This window comes from Tympanuchus pallidicinctus, unplaced genomic scaffold (genome assembly GCF_026119805.1).
Source record: "Tympanuchus pallidicinctus isolate F22 unplaced genomic scaffold, pur_lepc_1.0 scaffold13, whole genome shotgun sequence".
Lineage (NCBI taxonomy): Eukaryota > Metazoa > Chordata > Aves > Galliformes > Phasianidae > Tympanuchus > Tympanuchus pallidicinctus.
In genome coordinates, this window is record NW_026294648.1 from 13650069 (window position 1) to 13667516 (window position 17448).

Consider the following 17448-nt stretch of genomic DNA (forward strand, 5'->3'; position numbering starts at 1 on the left):
CTCTGCTTTCTGGTACTTTTTTTTTTCTTCTACACAGCAAAGCTGTGAAAAATTCAGAAAGTGAGGAAAAATAGTGTCTCAGCTTATTTACTGTTTTCTATGTACTAAAAGATGTGAGCCTTTCACAGGGAACATAGAAAGTTACATTTTCCCAATAGTGTATTTTCACTTATAAAATTAACCTCCTAAAGTTTTTACTTCTCTGTGAAACAATATATAATATTTTTTTTACAAAAATATGTTTCTGATGAAAAACATTCAGACAACCATAGCACTCAGGACCTTGCCCTCATTTTTGTTTAACTTTACAATCTTATTTTTTCCTTTGTCTCACATTGATGTTAAGGTTTGCTTTGCTTTAGCAAATTAATTGTATGATCTGCTCTTCTGCTTCATATCATTCTGTCTCTGTTGCTTATTTATTAGCCCACCTGCTACACAGACAAAAAAGATAAGTGAATAAGCAGAAAAGCTGAGAATTTGGAAGATATTTAGCCCTAGAAACAGTAAACCAGGATGTTTCACTCTTGTGATGAGTGAATCGCATACTGAGTACAAGGATGATAGATCTGTTGGATAAGATGTGCTTTGCATTCTTCAGTGCTGTACACAACCAAAATTTAACTTAAAAAAATCTCACAGCATAAATATCTTTTAAAAGTATTTTTCAAAAATCTGCATAGTCTGGAAAAAAAAATGCTGACGTGTCTACCATTAAATCTGATCTGTTCTTAATGACCACCAGCACTGATTCTTAATTTATGCATGCTATCCAACTTTAAGATATTTACTCTTGTGTGCCTAGCATGCGAATCCTGGCAGGTCACCTCCTTCTCTCACAGCTTACAGGAGCTTTAAAAGAAGAGATAGTTAATTATTTCATAGAATTATAGAATCATTAAGATTTGAAAATACCTCTAAGATCCCTGAGTCCAACCCCAGCCCACCCCCACTGCATCTATAGCCACGTCCTTCAGTGCCACACCTCCACTGTCCTGGAACACCTCCACGGATGGTGACCCCATCACCCCCTGGGATCCTGTGCCTCTGCATCACTGCTCTTTCTGAGAAGAAATTGTTCCTAATATCCAGTCTTGATTTCTCAAATAACGTGGAACTCAAACTTCCTTTTCTGTGTCCTCAAACAAAGTCTGTGGAAAAGCTCTCTCTTCAAGTATAAAACACAAACCTGTTTTGAGATAAGAAAGAAAAAAATGCTTTTTTTTTTTTTCTTAATCCAGTAATAAGAAAAAATTCTTTCATATTGCCTTTCATCTGTTAATCTGAAAGTCATGCACAAACTGAGCTGATTCACACTTGCACCACATGTTATTCCATGTAAGTTATGGTTTCAGCATTATCCTGTTCATTTTGCGTATTTGAGGGTGAGATGCCTATTCAGAGAGTATAAACTATTGCTCCTGGAGTTCAGCTCCTCACCCTTTGGCTTTAGCTGTTATCACTCAATACACTTTAACAAAAACATTGAACTGTCAGATAGCATAAGTGCTGCAGAGTTATGCTGTTAGTGTAACATTTTGGCCGATGGCTCTCTTACGACTTCGTAAAATGCAACTGGATGGACACTGGTAAGTGCTTTTGTTTGTTTTGTAGATCTTGGCTGCTAGCGTATGGAATACCTGATGGTTTACCTGGCAGTCAGAAAAGGCATTGACTCAAAATTCAAAGCTTACTGTAAAAGAAGGAACAATGAAGGGGGAAGTTCTTTAATGAGAGAGTGATGACATGCTGGAACAGGCTTCCCAGAGAGGTGATGAACACCCAGTCCCTGAAGGTGTTCGAGGCCAGGTTGAATGGGGACCTGAGCAGCCCTGCCTGCAGCAGGAGGGTTGGAATTTGGTGATATTTGAGATCCCTTCCAACCTGAGCCATTTTATGATTCTGTGATTACAGCTGATCCAACTGCTCTTTGTGGACCACTGACTCACTGGACTTTGTGGTGATTTATTGCTTAATGCTTCACTTGTGATTCTTGTTTTTCTTGTAAACAGGTCATGATAACAAGCAAAGACAGTTTCAGAACATTTTTAGGCAGAAGCCCCACATTCTGCCTGGACTTGTATGAGTCAATCCCTGTGTGGGCAGAATGAGCAAAATGAGTTTGGGATGGGGCAGTTCCAACCATGCCTCATGGGGAGCATGGAGAAACAGTGGGAAATCTGTCATGGAGAGCATTGTGTTATTGCCACACAGCCCCTTTCTTCACTGACCTCATACCCTAAGTGCCTCTTCAGTTAGAGGTCAGAGAGGTCTGTTAGCAGGGTTCAAAGATGATGGTTTTGTTAAGAGGAATAAGAGTGACTGAGTTCATTTAGATTGTTTGCAGTTGTCTTTGGAGATCAAGACTGTTATGTATGTGTTTGTTCAAACTTGCTCAATTAATAGTTTTTGTTTGATCTGGCGGATAAACTGTTTGTAGAGCAGTTCTCTGTGAGTGTTCCATTGATTATTTGATATTCTGTGTTTATCGCTAGGTTTGCATTCCTTGTGTTATATATGAGATGCAAGATTATTTAAGAAATGCCCAATCTGTAATGCATAATAGGTCCTCCATCAGGGTGAGTAGCAGCCTTTGGAGTTCAATACGAGAAACAGCTAACAGTATAAATGATCACAGAAAACAGTGGTATAACTTCGTGATGTGTTATCTATGCAGATAAATGAGTTCTGCCTTCATAACTTTTGTCCAATTGTGTTGGGTTTTTTTGTCCAGTTCAACTTCTGTTGAACCTTGTAAACCTTCTTGTGGTCATGTACTCAGAAGGAAATAAAGGGGGGAAAAAAAAAAAAACGAAAAAAAAACTGAAAACCTTAAATTGTATCCTGCATATATGTGTGTACAAATCCATAAGCACGCACACACGTGTGCAGTGTCACAATTGTTAGAAAATCTACTATCCCTGGAAATCTGGGGTGAGCCTGTGTGTCAGCAGGGAAATTAGCTATTTACTCATAGCTAATGAGTAAATTTGCTGTAGGTACCGCTTACCCCACATAACTGACTTCAAAGTTAAAACCAGTGAATTGTTTGGAAAGGAGTCGTACAAATTGGTTTTAGTTCCATGTCTTCTATGTACTGGAAATAGAAAGTGTTAGAAGTGAGGAATGATTGCCTCTTGTTTTTCCTCTAGGCACAGAAGCACATATTTCCAGGAGGTTTCCAAGTCTTTTGTCAAACAAACTGAAAAACCAATGTATTTTTCTCTCTGCTTTGGTCATGTGGACATAGTTATATGTTGAGTTTGGATTGAGGTTTGAGTCTGGGATGAAAGAAAGTGTATACAACTTAAGGTTTCTGTTAGATGAGGAAATAAAAAATAAGTGCAATCATTGGTATTGATCACTTGAAGCAGCTGGGAAGGGGTTGTGGATAAACAGAGATAAATAAATTATTCAGCCTATATATTGCTGCATTTTTGGAGGCTCAGAAATGTATGATAACAGCGAATCTTGTTAACGACTGACTGATCTTCACCTGTTGCCTAGATAATGGTCCCTCAGTTGCAGTGTAAGGGAAGTCTGGAAAATCAAACATTTCAAAGTCGCACTCGTTTCTGTGTTACCCAGAGAAGGGAAAAGCAGAATAAGTTTGCACTTATTCTAAAAGTAAGGTTCTTGAAGGGCTGGTGTCGTCCTCTCTCTCATCTTGGGCTCCTGGTGCAGGCTGACACTAGGATTAGGGTGAGGGGTTGTGATTAGAGTTAGGATTTCAGGAAAAGAAATTTCAGAGTTAGGCTGAATGCTGTGTTCTATGTGGAATGGAACTGTAGGATAAGTGAGGTTGTCAGCAGTGATGAATGACAACTATTTGTTTTTCTTCTGGATTCTGTTCTCTTGGGTATCATTAAAGCTAGTGATAGCGTTAGCGATGGAGAAAGAATGTATTTATGAATTGGGTTTAGTGCTGCAGTACTGCAGAATCTCCAAAACTAAGGTAAACGTGAGCATAGGTATGGAAAAATAGATGATGTTTGGTTTTCATCAGGGATATATCACCTGGATGCAGATGAGGAAATAGCTAGGTTAAGTTATATTTGGAAGAGTTAGGCTCATTGCAGCATTCTCCTAGTCCATGAAATCTGGAATAAGGTTTAAGGTCAGCTGGGATGAGTTGCTTGTGTTTAGATTCCCTGTCATAGTTATGCCTGCGTTTAAGGAAAAGCTTTTATGAGTTCGCTTCAGGTAGAGTACAGTAGTCTGAAACTGGATGTATGCAGTCTTCATTTACTCTTTCATCACTTGGAAATGCTTAAAGGTAAAATGAACTTGATGCTGAAGCAGGGGTAGGAAAACTCTGTGTTTTGCTGGATCTTCTGGGCTTTGGACAGGTAAAGGAATGTGGACTCAGAAGTGGTGGTCCGTATTTTATTTTGGTGAAAATCATTTTGGTGCCTCTAAACATAGGACCAGGCTTTATTTAAGGATGGGATTTTTTGGGGGGGGGGAGAGGAAAGGGGGAAGGAGGATTTAAAACCTTTGCTGAATTCCGCTTGCCCAGAAACCTGGGATGGGCGCTAGTACCATCACTGCTGATTATACAAGTGTAACTGGTCTGAATACACTGAGGTTAGAGTTCTGCAAAGACAGAAAAAAAGAACATAGCTGCAGCTATTGCTGGATTTTGCAGATCTAAAAGGTTTGGAGAATAGTCTTGATAACAATGAAAAATGTATCACGCTCAATTTTACTGCAGAAATCTGCGACCACTTGGATTTCTTTCTTTGTTTGTTTATTTGCATAGATAGTTGCAGTGCTGTATCATCTGTGTTTGCCAAATACACCATCCTAATTTTTGATATCTGCAGCTGAAAAGCTGAAAAATAACTGGCTGTTATCATTGCTTGTTTTTCTCAATCTTTTTTTTTTTCCTTGTTGGTAACAATTGCTCTTCTACCTGGAAATACACTACTCTAGGGGGTGAACAGGACTGAATAAGCCCATTTGTTGAAACTTCTTAGGAATCTCTTTGGATATTTCAGCATTTTCTTCTTATCCTGCACCCATGCATCAAAAAATGGCTAAATGCACTATATTCCATTTTGACGTTTACTGATTGTCTCAAGCAAACAAGGCCGTTCTTTGTTTCTGAGGGTTTTGTGTGTGTGTGTGTGTGTGTGTTGTTTTTTGTTTTTTTGTTTTTAAAGAAAGCTAGCTAGCGTTTTCTCCTCCTGTAGTTTCACTCACTACAAAGCTTCTGGAGAACACTTGTGAAACCGCTCTGCAGTTGGTATCCACTCAAAAGTTGCATTAGTGAAGGATGAGACCATAATTATTCTTGTGTGTTAAGTCATCAGTGTTAACAACAATTAACAAATCAACAAAATGAGTATGTAAGATGATTCACTTTAAAATAGCTTTCAGTGGAGAAGTACAGTTCTTACAATTCTCATTTGTGTTCCATCTCTTTATGATATTCGCAGCATCTTAATAATTTGAAAGGGCACTTTTTTCTCAGAGTAAGCTACAGTTAATCTTCCTGGAGTGCTTGTTAAGTGGATACTGCCTCAGCTGTTGGCTGCTTGAAACCTGGCACTGATCCTAACAAAGCACCAAAGGCATGCACCAGTGGCCAGGTAATGCAGACACTGTAGTGCCTTATTTCTTCTTTGAATTTAAATTCCTTTCCTGGACAGCTGCTCAGACTTCGAGCTTTGTTCTCTTTTGCTTTAGAAGACCTTCACTCTAACGAGAATGACTTACAGTTTCAATATCCATGAACAGGATTTTTAGAGGAGAGGTATCTCTAAAACCTATTTTTGGGGGTAAAAAAATTGACGTCATTAGCTTGCTTTCAGATATGAAAAGAGTAGAACACATTTTTCACTTCACTTTCCTATATCCACAAGTCCTTGAAAAATAAGACCAGAGACACATGCAGTAGCCCTTAGAATCAAACAAAGGACTAACTCCAGCATTAATAAACGTCACTGGAAATGCCAAATACTTAACATACTTTAAAATGCGGTTCTTAATTGATCATTTTCTAAAGCAGCACTTAGATTTATTTTACAGAAATAATGTATTTAAGTTTGAGGTGGCATGCTTCCTTTGCCTTGCCTAGGTAAGGGGCAAGAGGACAGGAGGATTTTTTTACTGCAAGGTGTGAATGCCAGAACAGAACTGCGATTTCAGGACAGCTGAATGTCAACTGCATGATCAAACGGGTGATCAGAATCCATGTCCAAGTGAAAAAGCATATCTTCACAAAACCATCTCAGAGGAACTTAACAGGCACTGGCCAGTTTTATCAGAATCCAGGGATTGTGGCTTTAATCCAGCAAAACACTTAAGTACATCAGAAACTTTGAGTATATAATAGTTTCACTGGAATCAATCAGACTGTGCACGTACTCAAGTGCTCTGCTGGATTGGTGCCTGCAGAAATGGTGACGGAGCTCTGCTCCTTCTATTGTGAATAGGGTTTCTCCATGGTCTGACCCTGAAGTAAACTGTATTGGGAAGGATGTGTTGCTTTTGCTGCGCCTTGTCTGCAGATAAATTGACTTAATACTTCTGTGCTGCGTGTTTAGCAATCTTCTTGCCATTGAATTCACTGTGGGAGGCAGGGTGGTATATATAATTGAGCAAGTATACCTGGTTAAAAATTCTTATTTTTCAGATATTTTAGAAGTGAGTCGTAAATTGTGAGGATCGTAGGGGATGGCACGTTGATTTGATTCATAATTTGCAGACGCCAGACTTTTTAAGATGTAAGTGGGAGACGACAGAGACAGGTTGTGCTTCTTGGGATTGTTCATGGCTTCTGCTGGCACCTTGCTTTCACTGCAACAACAGCACGCTCTGAAAGCTATAGGAGAGGGATGAGCAAAGGGAGTCAGGCCTCTGAGATAATACACCCAATCATCATAATCCAGAGTGAAATAAAGGAGAAGTAAAAATAATTCATAGTACGTCAAGCACCAGACAACAGGAGCAGCAATGAGTCAAGCAAAAACTATGTGGAGGTTGCATTAAAATCTCGAGTGATCTTGTCATAGCTGTAGGAATGCAGCAGTGGAGGTATGGGGAATTGAAATTTGTTACTGCCTATAAAAGACTATTGCAGACAAATACTGCATGTCTGTGTGAGAAAGGGAAGGAAAGAAAGAAAAAAGGGACTAAAAAGAACAGGAAGTTTCTACTCTGATTTTTGCCGAAGTGAGTCAGGGAAAAGATCATTTTCAGTGGAGTTACTCTGGAATAAGAGGGGAGAATCTAGCTCTGAGAGGTCTGTAATGGAATCAAATTGATACAGTTGGCAGAGAAGAACTACATTTGAGCAGAAAAACTAATGTGCAGAAGTTGTGCTTTTGAAGCACAACAAAGAGCCACAATGGCCAAGCAGGACAATGGGAAGAAAAATCACCCCAAGTGGCAGCAGCTGAGGGATGGCTTTAGATTTGACATCTGCAGAATGGTAATAGTAATTATGTTTTGTTCTTACTGTTAGGGGAAAAAACATTCAGGTAGGGTGACATAAAACCTAAGAATCAGGAGTGGGGCAGACTGTAATTTAGAGCTATTTCAAAAGGATTCTAAATGGAAAGATGGAAAATAATAGCAGGAGCTAAATTTTCCTCCTGCAAATGACAGCAGTTTCAGTCAGAGCCCTTTAAGTGCTTCTGGCAGCAAAAATATAAAAGAAATTGTTTTTTTTAAAAAAAGAGCTTCCAAACAACAATTGTATGTGTTGATAACGTAGGGATTTCTTGCCAATTTATTCTGCATGGCTACTTCTCACTAATCGCAATGCTGATGGCATTCCTACCTGTGTCTCAAAAAAGTAATCCCAGTAAAAACATATCACTGCTATATTTAGCAGCCTGGAAGCCTGAAAGCAAGGCATACGTCATGTGAAATAAATATAATCAGAAAAAAAAATTATCTAAAGTAGTTAATTCAGTGATTCTTTGCTAGATAGAGCATTGTTGGCTTGAACAAATTAAGGACAAATTAAACAAACCATAGAGATTGTAAAAGAAAAAAACCCAAAAGATGCAGAGATAGATTTTTAAAAAATACTGATTAGATTCTTTGGAACAAAATTCATTTTCAGCTTGGATAGCATCCATCTAAAGATTCTTTTTCCCCTACAAATTAATAGCATAAAAGTCCCAGTCTGTGATAAGTCTTATTCAGAGCTATTTTGTGTTTGCTAAATGGAATGTGACAGGGATCTGAAACACTGCAATACTACAGAAAATAATTAGTTGAGAAGTAACTTGATAATTTTACCACTGTGAAGAATGAATGGAAATCAACCTTCACTTTAATTATGTGCAAAGGAGAAGTATAATTACCTGCACAAGATACTAATCAGAGAAAATGATAATACATTCCTCTCTTATCTAGTAGATAGCAAACTAGCTGGCTTCATCTGTTCACCTCTGGTGTATCAAAGGTAGCAAATCAGTTACTGCCAAGCTATCTACATGCTAAGGTTACTTGAATGGTTTTATTCAGTCCTTGAGATAAATGCTTATGAAGAAATTCTGAAAAATAAAATTACAACTGCTATTTGAATATTTAAACATTAAATGAGGAAGTCAAAATCACTTCTTGCAGCTTCAGAATATCAACAGACTGTGACAGTGAAGGTGCCCAGAGGTAAGAGATGGTCAAGCAAAGAAGTGTTACTTCAAAAGCAATGTTTATGGCAGCAGACATCAAAAAGGCCTTTCCTAGATCTTGAAAGCCCATATTTAAATCAAATATAGAGAAATTAGTGTTCCTTTATCCTCCTTGTCACAGGCGTGGGAGGCCTAACAGGCAAGTTTGGTTCTGTTGCACAGACGAAGGCAGATAGGATTTAAGGGGATTTTTTCCAAGTTTCATCCCTGATATATTCCATGTAAATGAGCAAAAGCTTCTGAGGTTTTAATGCAAAGCCTGGTAATTCCTCGTGTGCGATGTTGCAGTGCAGTTGCAGCCATGGAAATGGCTCTTCCAACCGAGGCCTGAGCAAAGGCTCTGCGCTAAGCTCGCTTGTGAGTGTTGTAATGTTTGGCTAAGGAAGCTGTACAGCAGCTGAAGGCATCCTTGTGCATGTCTCCATTGAAACAGTAGAGAACAAATCAATAAAGTGAATCAGGAGATCATATAGTTACATTATGGTGGTAGCCAGAGAACAGCACAAGGTCAGGAAATATTACAGGCTGCTATTGGGGCATTCCCTGTGTAATTAATCTTCTGAAATCAGATGTATAGAAATCTGCTAAATGCAACAGAGCTTTGGGTGTGAGAAAAATACTTGCATGGTAATCATTTAAACAGTCTGTAACATACTGAAATTGTGCTCAGTTTATATGTAAGTCTGTTTAATCCTAAGCAAGGTTGTTTCCACAGCCAGTGTTTGATGGTTGAGAGGTTTTGTTCATGTGTTTATGACATTCTTGGGGTCACCAGAAATTTAGTGGTAATGTCAAAGAAGTCTGGGTTTGGAGAGGAAATAATGACATTTTTCTTTGTTCCTATTTCCTCCTTCTAGTTGTGTTGGTTTATTTGTAGCAGTAAAGCTGTATCCCGTTCCAATTCTGACTGTCGTGATGACTTCACGCCAGCTCGAGCAGGAGGAGAAAAACATTAAATGCATCCCTTGCGTCATCTCAGGCTTGGCAGAGTTGTATAGAGGTGTCTTTGTTTCAGTGCACATTTCTAGAGCAGGACAGTCTGTATTGTAACCTGAGTTTGTCAGCTCTGTTTAAGAATAAGGGGAAGTTCTTTTAGCCGAGTTGCCTTTCAGACTCAGGAGATTCTGGAACTCAATGAGTGCTGGCAGAGCTGTTTGTGAATGTGGAGTAAAGGCAGCTGAGGCTGATGTTAGAGACAAGATTAGCCCAGGCATGCAGATAAGAGATAACTGATACTGAAGCAGTAGTTTAAATTGTGCTCTAGCCTACCAGGGTAACAATTTCAAGATATCTTATAGTGAGTGATACATCTACATATTTTTTGTAAGAAAAGTAAATATAGCTTGAAATTAGTACTGTCTCTACAGTGCAGCATTGCACTATTGCATGGCCACATGTGGAATGAATGCAAAATGAGTGTGAACCACAGGAGCACAAGTTACTTACCAGTCCTCTCTTCCCCACCTTCACTGTTTGAAAACTGTAATCATCACCTTTCCTAGAATGTGTTGCTTTCTGAGCTGAGAAAAAGGTTTTTTACTCTTACTCTTTGACATACATGACAAGCTACTGATGCACAGCGGCGAGCGAGGACCAACTGAAATATCTTTGACAGTACACCTTTTTCTCTCCCTTGTTCCACCTCACTTAAAGTTTATGTACCTATAACTTATTTTAGCCATCTCCAGTGCTGATTTTTGAGGCAGAGACTATATGTAGAGTGATTAGCACAGCAGGGTACTTGTGCCCACTCTGTATTTCTAGCCACTACCATTAAAAACATTAAATTCCTGAAGAATTGACACCAAGTCTTCAAGATCTCTGCCTGTTCCATTGCAGTTGCTGATGCCAGCTGCTTCTCTCGAAACCACTGTTCTGTGTTTTCATTATTACTTATATTTTTGTTGTTAATCTAATTCAGAAAGGAGATTTTTTGCAGATTTTTCCCCAAACAATACTTATGAGCATCCTAACATTGTATTTCCTTTTCATTTCTTTAAAGAAACATCGTCCAGCAGGTCTGATCCTCTCATTGCTGGATGTAGGACTCCCCCCTTTAGACAGGTTCTGTGTAAAAAATTTCTGCTGTTTTGCCAGCACTTCTCTATGCCTCTGTGAAAACAGTACCAGATATTGTGCATTGCATATTGGTCCTCTCACTAAAGAGTCAAGGAAAATAATCAATTTAATTTCTTTTTTATTGCCCGTGTAATTAGTTATATGTCATAAAAGATCAGATCGCATCTGGAGTTAATTCCCTGTTCCTCAACTTAACTTTTCTCATCAACGTGCTTTTAATCCTACGTAGCCTTTACATTTCCTCACGTGCTGTTTCCAATAACATTTCTTTGCATGTGAACTTCTCTTCTGAATCTTCTCCAAGTTACCTTAGTTGCAATTAGAAATTGCTATACTGTGTACATGTTAAGGAGAGCAGATCTGTAGACTGTGGATCTTGTCTTCTGACAGTTTTGCGCTTCACATTAGTAGTGCCAGAAATGATAAGCTTGTACAGGGTGTATGAACACTATATTACCTTTTTATTTATTTAAATGTTTGGCACCCTTTCTTCTTATAGCACTGTCCATGGTATGCCATTGGCCAGTTTGATCTCAGGGTCTAGGAAAATTTGGGAATGTTTTTCTGAGCTACTGATGATCCTTTTGGTTCTGTACTGAGTTCTGCACTCTCAAAACCTGAAGGGTTAAAAAAAAAAAAGAAAAAAAAAAAGTGGAAGGAAGCAGGAAAGAAGAGTGCCATCCAGAGCAGAATGAAGGTGGGTGTATGTCTTTCTGAGCTATTTTTGTCATTGAAAATAAAACCTTGGTTTTACTTGATGAGGAATAAATGGGGTTGATAGCAGCGAGAGATGAAATAAGAAAGGAGAAAGAATCAAGGAGACATAGAAAAAAACAGAAGTGGATAACACTTCTGGAGAACACAAGTGGGTAAGTATGAGATGTAAATTTTAGCAAGGAAGATCTGATAGACAATAAGAAAGCATTTCTTCTGGTGGCAGCGGTTAAATTCTGAAGGACATGGATTTTCCCTCAGTGTGAATCTTTAAAAGCAATTCAGAGAATGACCTCTTAGGAATGTTTGTGTGTGCCTGTTCCTGATTTAGGCAGCAGTGTGGATTTCCCTGAATCTGCTTCAATTGAGTAAGCTGGGAGGTAAATGTAAGGCAAAACCAGGATGAAGAACAAACAGAAAGTGGAAGGAGAATGAATTGCTGAGTAGAAGTAGTGGCATGTCCAGCAACCAGTGAGAGCACAGTAGGACAAGAATGCAGTGTCAGTTTAGAGTCCCAGCTTTAGAACTCAATAGGAATATCACTGAAAGGTCGCGGTGCTTCACTGAGCTGTCTTTCCTTGTGTCTTTCTTATGGTTACTAACAGCAAACTTTGTGTGAACTGCACAGTTTTCTGCTTGCCTTTTATTTGGTAAAATCTGTCGCATCGTGTTCTTATCAGCACTGCTGTGAGTTTATGTAACTGCTTTCAACTTGCCATTCATAGGAACAAGTTTTATAGCATCCTTTCATTACCCAGTTGTATTGAATACATCTCAGCTTCCTTTCTCTTTTGTGCTCCTCTGCCAAGCAAAGATTTCTTTCAGACTTGCTTCTTACTATCCTCTATGTTAGCAGAGCTAACATGTTGCTGCTTTTGCAAAGAGTCTTTCATGTGAGTGATGCAGTAGAGACATATATGTACATGCCCCTATTCCTTGTGTAACTGCTTATTGCATTAAGAGGTAAACAGGCAATCAACCCATTTCCATGCACAACTGGTGGTACTGATTAAACTAAGGAGCTTACATTCAGATTTTTGAACGAGTACAAATTTAACACTGGAAATTTTACTTTTGATGTTATTTTGTGTCACTGGCTTTAGGGAAAAAAATAAAAACAAAATTCAAACTGTTTTCCAGATTAGATAAACAAACCCTTGGGCTCTTGCAGTAAACCTTGAAGACAGCAGTAAGCTATAGAAATAATATTACATAGTGGCTCTGTGTACAGCTTCTCATTTCAGTGAGTCACAGATGATGGTGGGACTTCTTATCAGCACACTTATCTGCTGTGAATACAAATGTATTAAGATGAGTTACTGTGTAATTACAATTGCTTCAGACAGATTTATTATAAAGTTCCCAGATTGTTACCCCTAAAAAAGTCTGTCTTATTTCATGATAATTATGCAAACTGGTGTCACTTTTGTGCTCAAGTTCTTAAATGATAATAAAGGAGGCACTCTGCCAGTGTAAATGAACAGTAGAAATTAGTTACTTGCAAAGAAAGAGAAGATGGGAAATGTGATTGAAGCCTACGAAATGCTCACCTGCAGAATGTGCAGGTGAACATTTTAGAGAATAAGCTTCAGATGCAGAAAAATGTCACAGATGGACACGAATGCACACTGTACAAATAAAAGAAGCTGCCAATGTAGTTCAGACTGGAGGACATCACACCTAGTATGGTGCCCTTGCGTTATGAAGTTTAAGTACTCTTTGCTTGTTTTTGTTGTTACTGTTTTCTGTGTTCTGCCTGGGAGAGAATGAGGGTTGTATTCTGTTCACGCATCATTTTGTGTGAATCCAATTTATTGGCATGTTCCTTTTACCTTAACAGAACCTGGTTGAAAGCTTTCGTGACAGGAAGGGCCATGTTTTTAAGTGAGTGCCTGGCTCCATGTAATTCAGCATCAGTTTGTCAAGAGAAATAACCAGCCCAAAATTTTACCAGAAATTTAGACTGAATCTCTTGATTTTGGAACAGATCTGACAGTTCCTCCCCCACCATTTTGCATTTTCACATTCTTGTACTACCAACTTCAGCATAGCTCAGATGTGCTGAACTACAATTCTAAAGTCTGTCCTGAGTTTGAACAGCCTGGCCAGATGCAGGCAATAGTGGCAATCTTATACAAAGCCTGGACTCAAAGGATTTTCCACCCAAATTTGTGATGTTTAGAAATTGGAAAATAATTGAGAGGAGGTGCTGGGAAGGAGGCTGTTGTTTTTGTGTATCTTTGCTCATGCACAAGCTCCCTTCCAGACCTTGGAGCTTTGCCAATTACTGTTTAAATCTATATTCATGTCCTTTTGTAAAAGTTAACATCTGGTGCTTTTCCAATGACTTTGAGAATAACAATAGCTTTCAAAACCTTATCACTTTTCAAAATAATGTAAACAACCTAAGAATTCATTGAAAATACAAAGGACACAACACATCAAAAAGATGTGAGAACACTGACAGAATAGATGTTAAAAAAAAAAACTCAGGAAACTCAGTGAATCATCCATTGCCATCTGCTGGGTCAGGTTAAGATGAAGACATTGAGATGAGTAGAAGTGTAGGGGAGATTATCTGCCACATCTTCAAGGAAGGCATGCTTGTCTCTGAGTATCTGCACTCCTAGTGAAAGCCTGAGAAACAACATTATGACTTTTCCACTCAAGGTTGATGTGATTAGGATTGTTCAATATCAACAATTCCTATTTCTCTGTATTTCAGTTTTTTAATAGCTCCCTGTTAAGTTCCCACATTGTCACAAGGCAATTGTGTCCTGAAAGAAGGGTTGTATAGATTTGTTGCTCACTTGCTTGGGTAGAAGTCTACAGTAGTTTTGTTTACTTGTGCTGTGGAGTGTAAATTCCTTGGTGTTGGGCTTTTTTGCTTCTCATTTTTAGGAGCAAGTGATTCAAGTCTAAATATTAACTTTGACATTGCTTCAAATTTTGTCTCAGAGCATATGGATAGAGGTCCCTGCAAGTCTCGGGTTCAGTTCACAATGGATTAACTCCACTGGACAGGAGCACTCATTTGTGCAAGACAGTGGATGCTGTTACTTAGGTCACCAGTTAATGTAACCTGTTGTCAGAGAGCATGCAAGCACATTTTAAAAATCAAAAGCATTTTCTTCCTAAGAAAATGACACTATTCATTATTCAGGAATTCCATAAATATTTGATTCTTGGCTAAGAAAGTGGATAAGGGTTTCATTGCAATAGTGTTTTTTTTATCTTTTGGTTCAAGAGCAATGTATTTTTTGAAAAGCATTTGCTAATATGTATATCATATACAGCCTACCTGCTCTGAAGAAGTAACAAAGCCAAGCATGTCTTGCTATGTACTTATGTCACCTGCAGGATTTTGCACAATTCTTTCCCCCAATAGCTAATCCCAAATCTTCTTTGCTGCCTTTTAGACAAGTTACACTGAGTATTTTATTTCTGTGATAAGAGTAAGTTATTTGAAAACAACATTATTAATAGGAGTGAGATTCTTGACAGTGGGACTAGTTGATCTTAGTTGTCTTTTCCAATCCTAATGACTCTAGGATTCTGCGATTCTTATATTCTCCTATACATAAGTCTCAAACTCTTAAATTTCTCTGTAAATTGTTGAAGATTTGTTTATATTGTTATATCTAAAATTAAAATATATCTATTTGGAAGTAAAAAATTGCCGAATGGTCAGATAAGACATTATTTGGTTAACATTGGAATTTTATTTTTTTTCTGTGCATACAATTAAATATCTTCTGGCAGTTCCCAGCAGGGTTAACTGTCCTCTAAGTAAGGCTTTGGGTACTCATGCAGTGCTGACTGTGTGCCTGTGTTTTTCCCAAATAACACAGTGTGCTTGAAAGGAGGCTGCGCCCATTGTGCTCAGCAGAGTGTTTTGACAGAGAGAGTTCCCGCCATGTATAAAACTTCAAATTGTATTTCAAATTAAACTAATGGTGGCAAGGAGACCACAGTGCTGAAAAGAGGCATCATTTGTGACAAAAGCATTAGAGGCATCCCATGTCAGGCAGTGTAAAGCAGTTTTCCTTCTGCTTTAATTGAGTGCATTCTCAAACAGCTGAACCTCAGAGGAAAGTGCAGTGATTCCCACTTTTCCACAAACCATTGAGTTGCTTTAAACTTCACTTAAAATCTAAGCTGGGAGTTGTTCTGAGAATCACAATTGAAAATATTTTTCTCAGCTGAAATAGGAAAGACAAAACAGTTATCTCTGACAGTGGTTGGAATGAATAACAACAGTCAAAATGGTTTTAATTACTTTTGCAACTGTATCTTTTATTGTGTTTTTAAAATACTAATTTAAAGAAGTTGAAGAAGGTTGACCACTTTCTTTCCCTCACTCCGTGGTTTGTAAGATCTAAAATCCCCTTTTCCATTGTGTGCACATGCATTTATTTTTTTTTAGCTTGAGTGATCACCTGGCATCCAAAGATCAATGCAGAGTGCTGCACAACCATGTCATTACATATAACATTCCAACAAGCAGATGCTAGCAAAAGGAGTTCTTCGACCAGTTTTTGAAGCAGTTGTCAAATTGTGGCTTAAACATCTGAAGAATATTCTGCAGATTTACATAACCTCTACAAAGCTTGAAAAATTAATTTATGGTGAGCATCACTCAGCACTCATTTCCAGGAAGAAAAAAAGCCTCTTTGAATGTCCTTTTCAGTTGAGCTCATGTTTGTAAAATTGTAAAGATAATAACAAAGCAGATTAAAATTAACAGCAACTGCATATGTGGAAGTGCTGCTTCGGATGAATACATTATGGAAGTCACAGTGAATTAGAAGCACATGAAATGTTCAGCCCAGGATAGGGGTGGGATATTATGGTGACATCCTTGAAGCTAGAAGCTAGAAAGGAAAACTGCTGCTAAACAGGATACTGCTAATCTCTGCAGATAAGCGTATCCTCTATTTATGATTTTGGGATGCAGACATCAAGGTTTCATTCGGAGAATTGTTTTCTGCCTGTTTTCTTTACCCCCCAACCTCTACTGTTTTCAGTATGTATCAATTTAGTGCCAAAAAAAAAAAAAAAGTCTAATTTGTGAACTTCAAAGTTGAGTGTTAAATTCAAAGTGGTGATGAACAGGAGAGGCTGCTCTGATATAGATTGGCACTGTGCTTCCAGAGGTTTTTACGCCTGGTGAGGAGTAACGTTTGAGGTTTGGTTTTTTTTTTTCATGGTGAAAAACACTTCATGAGCTCCAAACAAAAGTGGTGAAATTACCGTGGGGCCTCATGAGCTGGTCCGGTGTTTTGTTTCTAGCACTTGGAATCTGAAATCTTGGGAAAACTGATCTTTAGATTTGTAAGTTTTAAGGCCAGAAAGGATTATTTAAATTACTTAAATAAAATCATTCAGTTTGACTTCTTAAATAGCTCCAATAATTCTTAGTTACTGCATGAGCCCGGTAAAGCACGCAAAATGTATAATTTTATTTCCAAAAGACATCAAGACCAGGTCAAGAAGACACAGATGGTAGTTTTGTGTTTTAGGTACAAACTGGGAGGAATCAATCTCCCCCTGTGTTTGGATTTCACATCTCCCTCATTTTCTCCCTGAAAATGCAATGAAGTTCATTTTGAATGTTCTGCATTTGCCTCTTTACCTCCAGTGCAAGACAATAAAATCAGAATTTCTTTCCATTGCAGTAACAGAAACATTTTGATGTGCTTAGAACTCTGAAAGGTCAGGGATAAAAGGACTCGCTTTGTATTTAATCCAGGATAGAGAACGTTAGAAAACTTCATATTACCCGAGTGCTTTCGTGCATTTTTAAACACTTCAGTAAATGTGTTCTTGATTGGATGTAAACTTTTACCTACAGTGTGTGCTACCCAAGAGAATATTAAAATAAGAAATTACTTTTAAAAGTTAGAGGACTATAAGTGATTTCACATATATTCCAGTCTTTTGGGTACTGATTTTTCTGGCTCGTATTAATTTTATTCCATATTTACAGCTTAAGTGAGAATAA